Source organism: Neovison vison, chromosome 2 (assembly GCF_020171115.1).
Source record: "Neovison vison isolate M4711 chromosome 2, ASM_NN_V1, whole genome shotgun sequence".
NCBI classification, from domain to species: Eukaryota; Metazoa; Chordata; class Mammalia; order Carnivora; family Mustelidae; genus Neogale; species Neogale vison.
In genome coordinates, this window is record NC_058092.1 from 28,690,993 (window position 1) to 28,697,166 (window position 6,174).

Consider the following 6,174-nt stretch of genomic DNA (forward strand, 5'->3'; position numbering starts at 1 on the left):
TTTCAGTCACTTCTTCATGAGAGTCAGTTGAGGCACATTGATCCCATGATTTTTTTTTTAAGATTTATTTATTTATTTATTTATCTAACAGACAGAGATCACAAGTAGGCAGAGAGGCAAAGAGAGAGGAGGAAGCAGGCTCCCTGCTGAGCAGAGATCCCAATGCACGGCTCGATCCCAGGATCATGGGATCATGACCTGAGCCAAAGGCAGAGGCTTAACCCACTGAACCACCCAGACCTCCTGATCCCATGACTTCTGATGTCACCTTGGATATATGCACATGACCTCATCCCCTGCCTGGAGAAGGTGATGGTGTACAAGACAGTAGCAAAGAAATAGAGAAGGAAAGGAAGTGATGACAAGGAGGTAGGAGAGCCAATTGTCATGTCCTTTGTAAAGCATCCCTGTCACTTTCCTAGACACCCTCAACACTCATTCCTGAGCATTCTGTTGTAGTCACTCCACCCATCTTCTGGTTCTAGGTAGTCTTGCCATGAACATCTTTGCTGTACATATTTTTGTCATATTTTCACCACAAAATTAATTGTCCCTAAGGCAATTTTGCCATCACAGATAAAACCACAAAAAAAAAAAAAACCAAGAAGGACACAGCTTAAAAGGGACATAATGAAACACTAACAATGAAGAACAAAATCTAAAAGACTTTAGGGATGCCTGGGTGGCTCAGTGGGTTAAGCATCTGCCTTCGGCTCAGGTCATGATCCCAGGATCCTGGGATGGAGTCCTGCATCAGGCTCCTTGCTCAGCAGGGAGCCTGCTTCTCTCTCTGCCTCTACCTGACCCTCTGCCTGCTTGTGTTCTCTCTCTCTCTGACAAATGAATAAATAAAATCTTTTTAAAAATAAAAAATAAAAGGCTTTATTGCAGGGGCAACTGTGTGGCTCAGTTAAGTGTCCAATTCTTAGTTTAGATTCAGGTCATGATCTCAGGGTCTGAGATTGAGGCCCATCTTGGGGGTCCATGTTCACTGCAGAGTTTACTTAAGACATTCTCTCTCTGTGTGTCTCTCCCTCTGCACCCCTCAACTGCTCCCACTCTCTCTCACTCTCTCTTTCTAAAATACACAAACAAATAAATAAATAAAATATTTCTAAAAAGAAAGACTATATTGCAAAATACAAAGTATTTGAATGCCTTTAACATATGTATAGATTCCTGGCAATGCTGTGCAAATAACTGATTTTATTTAGTGGATGGTACCTATACATTGTCTTTGGAGTCTTTCAGCCATAGTATTACACATTTCACTTGTGGATTTGACGTCTTTTTTTTTTTTTTAAGATATTTATTTATTTATTTATTTATCTATTTATTTGACAGCGATCACAACTAGGCAGAGAGGCAGGCAGAGAGAGAGGAGGAAGCAGGCTCCCCACTGAGCAGAGAGCCTGACTTGGGGCTCTATCCCAGGTCCCTGGAATCCATGACCTGAGCCAAAGGCAGAGGCTTTAACCCACTGAGCCACCCAGGCTCCTGGTGGATTCAACTTCTTGTCCGGCATCACACTTCTTCAGTTTTTACTAAAATGTCTTCCTTCAGAAATATCTGTTTCCAAAAACTAGGCTACCTGTTCATAAATGAACTTCATATTACAATGTGAAATCCTTCTCCACTGTTGTTGGTTCTTGGCATATCGTCCCATGTCCCTTGACGTCGATCCAAAGTCCTCTGGGAAATGTGAGTTCAAACTTTGCATCTCCAGACCATTATGAGGGCTAAGATTGATATAAAATAAAAATGGGAGGATTGGTTCAGTGGAGAAATGAAAACAAACTGCCAACCAGTCGATGAAACAAACTGTCAAACCAACCCGTCAATGAGTAATTTTTTTTATGCTTTAGGGCAAAATTGCTTGATACCGAATTAGTTATAGGGTGAAAATGCTAGCAGCAAAGACACTTAAAGTGAAATACTGGACATGCCCCCTTTCCCACCCCACCCTCATCAGCAGTTCCTCAGGGACCCCCATCTCAGCCCGTGGTGCTACCTCACCTGTGCCACATTGCTGAAGGTCTGAGCAGGCCAGCACACATCTGCCCTGCTCACAGCTCTCCCCCAGGGCAGATAGACTCACTGGCCTCCCCAGTGCATCCAGAACCCAGTGAGCCGGAGTCAGCAGGATTTAGTTCCAATCCCTGCTCTACCATTCATGCTCTGTGTGGCCTCAAATCCTCTTCAGCCTCAGTTTGTTCACCTGCAAAATGGAAATCATCATCATCATCGTCATCATCATAATAACAATAAAGTTCTTACTCTAGTAACGGGCATGTGTTCAACACTTAAAAAGTGTATTAACGGGGCGCCTGGATGGCTCAGTGGGTGAGGCCTCTGCCTTCGGCTCGGGTCATGATCCCAGGGTCCTGGGATCGAGCCCCGCATCGGGCTCTCTGCTCAGCGGGGAGCCTGCTTCCTCCTCTCTCTCTGCCTGCCTCTCTGCCTACTTGTGATCTCTGTCTGTCAAATAAATAAATAAAAATCTTTAAAAAAAATATGGGGCGCCTGGGTGGCTCAGTGGGTTAAGCCGCTGCCTTTGGCTCAGGTCATGATCTCAGGGTCCTGGGATCGAGTTCCGCATCGGGCTCTCTGCTCAGCAGGGAGCCGGCTTCCTCCTCTCTCTCTGCCTGCCTCTCTGCCTACTTGTGATCTCTCTGTCAAATAAATAAATAAAATCTTTTTAAAAAAATAAAAATTTAAATAAAAATTTTAAAATTTAAAAAAAATTTTAAAAAGTGTATTAACACTTAGTTATTATAGTTACTCTTTCCTTATTATTCCTTATTATTTCCTTATTTGAAAAATTGGGAGAATTCTGTATTTCATAGAACTATCCGTTGGTGTCAAACACGCCACTGTTGCATAGACCACTGAGAAGGAAAAATGCTCTCCGATATAACCCCACCGGCCAGAACACCTTTCCCACCTCTAAGACTGTATCTCAGAATCAGTGAACCACAGAACAAGTGTCCGCCTCACAGAGCTGCTGTGGAATTGAATGGGGGTAATCCCATGGTGCTCAATAAATGTGTATGAACTGGATGGAGGCTAGATTCCCGTCCAGTGCTCTTCCTACTCTGCAGTCACTGCCCACTCTGCTCACCCTGAGGCACCTGCAGGGCAGCAGGACACACCTGGAGAGGTGCCTTCCATGAGCCTGCTCACTGCACATGGCTCGGCTCCAAGACCCCCACCTTGCAGAGCCGTCCTTCCTGCCGCCCAGGGAGATGGCCCAACCGCTGTGAGAGGTCTCGTCTTCTGCAGTTGCCCCACAGGGAGCAGCCTTGTGGGACAGCATTCAGCACTGCATGCCTGAACAGCGCATCCCTAGCACTCCTCCTGAGACTGCCCCCTTTCTGCCTCAGTTTCCTGCTCTGCAGAATGGGGCTGATGACTCCTACTTCTTGAGACTACAAGAAGCCCTCAAGACAATGCCCATGCTCAGATGTGAGGAGATTTTCTCCCAAGAAGGAAGTCCGCTAGACCTCTCCATTGCCCACCTCACCTCCTCCCAAGCCCAAGGAAGTTCAGCAACTTCTCTCTCCTTGTCAGGCCCAGCCGACCCTCACCCCCCACCCCCCCGCAAAGCCAGTGTCTGCTGGGGCTCCAAGCTGGGAAAGGAGGCATCAGCCTGAGGCCTCTCCCTAAAGGCCACCGGAGACTAAGATTGCACAGGCCCCTCTTGATGCTTCCTTAAGAAATTCTTCCCAGGATCTGCTTTCTGTCCTTTCAGCAGTGGGAGCCCAGACTGCAGGTTGAGCAAGCCCAATGAATAAAAGCTTCTGGATCATCCTCCCTGCAGACCCTCAGTCAAGTTCAGGGTTGGGGGAGGGCCTGGGGGTGGGCATAGATACAGGGCAGCCCAGGCTCCAGTTTATAGCCTTATATCCCTCGGGCAAGACCGGCATCCACAACACCCAGTAAACCCAGTAACTTGTCCAGTTTTCAGGAATATGAGTTCAGGCTCCTCTGCATGCAAGTCTCTCTCCCAAGCATCTCTGCCTGGAGGCATCTGTCGCTCCCCTGCCACCTCCTGCCATGGTGGCCAGGTTGGAGATCACCCTTCGCAGGGCCACATGCTGGTTCCCCTACCCCCAGCACAGGGATTCTGGCTCACCTAGACCAGCTCGCAGCAGCTGCTTGGAAATAACGGTCCCCCCTCTCTCAGTTATGATGAGCTCCTTATCTCTCTGTGCAAATTAGGAGCACTTCATGGTAATCCAGCCCCGCTCCCCGCCTCAGCAGACTCTCTGAAATAAAAAAGCTGGAACTGAGTCATCAAACATTTAAGCTCCCCCACCACTCCATCCCCCCAGCAGTCATGCCTAGGAGGAGAGAATGATGCTGTCTGTCCTCCCCAGCCTGAGCCCTTCGCCGGGGATCCAGGTGTCCGAGGGTCCGTGGTCAGCTTTCCCATAGGTCATACAGTCGCCTGCCCCTGGGAGCCCAGCTCACAGCCTACAGAATGCACCAATACTAATGCCCACTAATTATGGAGACCTCAGAACCAGCCAAGCCAAGCCGGGCACAGGGCCAAGTGCTTTGCATGAGTAAGTAACCTCATCTAAGACTCAAGACAGCCATGTGAAATAGGGGTGTTAACCCCATTTTTCAGATGAAGAGCAGTAGGGTATGGTGCTTTGGCCAAGGTTGCAGTGCCCACAAGGAGTGGGAGAGAACTACAGCTCCTCCACCATCTGAACCACCCTGCTAACTGCCCCAGCCCACTGGCACACATCCCTGGGGACAGTCAAGGCCTTGTGTCAATGCAGCTGTATGTACACACTCCCAGAATATGTCCACTCCCAGCCTCATGGGTCTAGGACTCAAAGTCAGATCTTTTTCCCTCAAATGGACCCAGAAGGAATGTGAGATGGGCTGCAAACCAGGCGCTCAGGCTATAAACTGGAAAATCAATTTGTAATGGACGGAGCCACCATCTCCCGGAGGTGCCAAGGATGGCCGGCCAGCTGAGGAAGCCAGGTACCTGCCACCCATACACGCGGGGAGGGCCTCGCGTGCATATGCTCGCCCGCACTGCTCCCTGCTCTGGAGGCAGGACCCGAGCACCCTGCATTGTTTCCAGATTGCTGCTGCCAACAGGTACCCGCTTCCCATCTTGCTTCCCAGGGGTGGCTCCCTTGCAGGCACTGAATTCCAAATGCAGCAAAAAATAAATATTTTAAGGCTCTGTGGCCTGAGTCACCAGAGTTTGGTGGCAGTTACTGCTCTGCAGCTGGCCCTGCCCACGGGCCTGCTTAGCATGCAATTAAGATGCAAAATAATATCCTTCAAAAGCTCCCCTCTGGGCCTCCTTGCTTCTCTCTTCAAGGCCCTGGTGGATTAAGAAGATTCAGAAACAGTCAGGAGGCACTTCTCCCACCAACCTTATGGAACAAGTCCCCCCCCGCTGGGTTTATGGCCTTGGCTCAGAGCCCTGCCTAGGGTTGGCTGCCCACCTCCTCCTGGCTCCCTGCAAACTTCCCTCCATACAGAGCACACTCAAGTCTGAAAATTTAGAGCCCTTCATTGATGCCCCATTGGCCTTGGTTTAGAATCCAACCAGGGACAGTGTTCTCCAAGCCAGAGCACTTGACTGGCCCCTCCTGAATCTGATCTCCTCTCCCTTCCTGCACCTGCTCCAACCACACAGGCCTTCTTTCAGTTCCCCAAAACAAGTCAAACTTTTTTCTGCCTCAGGGCCTTTGCATTTGCTGTTCTTTTTCTCCTGATCTGTATATGTCTGGCTCTTATTCAACCTTAAAGATCACCTCTTCCAAGAAAGCTTCCTAGACCACCCCATGTAATAAGAAGCACTCACTAGATGCCAGGCATGGCACTTGGTACTTTATAACAACCTAGGGGTCAGCAAACTGACGCATGGAGCTCATCAAGGGCCACACAGAGATGGTTCAGGTTCGAAGCCAGGTATTCTAGCTTCAGAGTATGGATCCTTAGTCAGTGTACTACATTGTCTCTAACTACAGTGGCTTCCTTCCCCCATCTGCCTCCCTGCCATCTCCCCTTCTATCTTTATTTGGTTATCTTGTCTGTTACCCCTGTTGAATGTTGTTAGTTCCTGAATATAGAAGTTTCTCTTATCTTATTCTCTCCTGTTTCTCCAGTGCTCACAGCAGTGCCTGGCCAGTGTAAGTG

At 48.8% G+C, this 6,174-nt stretch overlaps 1 long non-coding RNA gene across 1 annotated transcript; it reads right to left on the reverse strand.

Moving 5' to 3' along the window:
• Positions 1-1,524: 1,524 nt before the first annotated feature.
• On the reverse strand, positions 1,525-4,214 carry LOC122898662. The gene is made up of 3 exons (XR_006383025.1): positions 4,136-4,214; positions 2,017-2,218; positions 1,525-1,739 (listed from the first exon to the last, which is right to left on the reverse strand). It is a non-coding gene; the product is annotated as an uncharacterized LOC122898662 (long non-coding RNA).
• Positions 4,215-6,174: the final 1,960 nt, after the last annotated feature.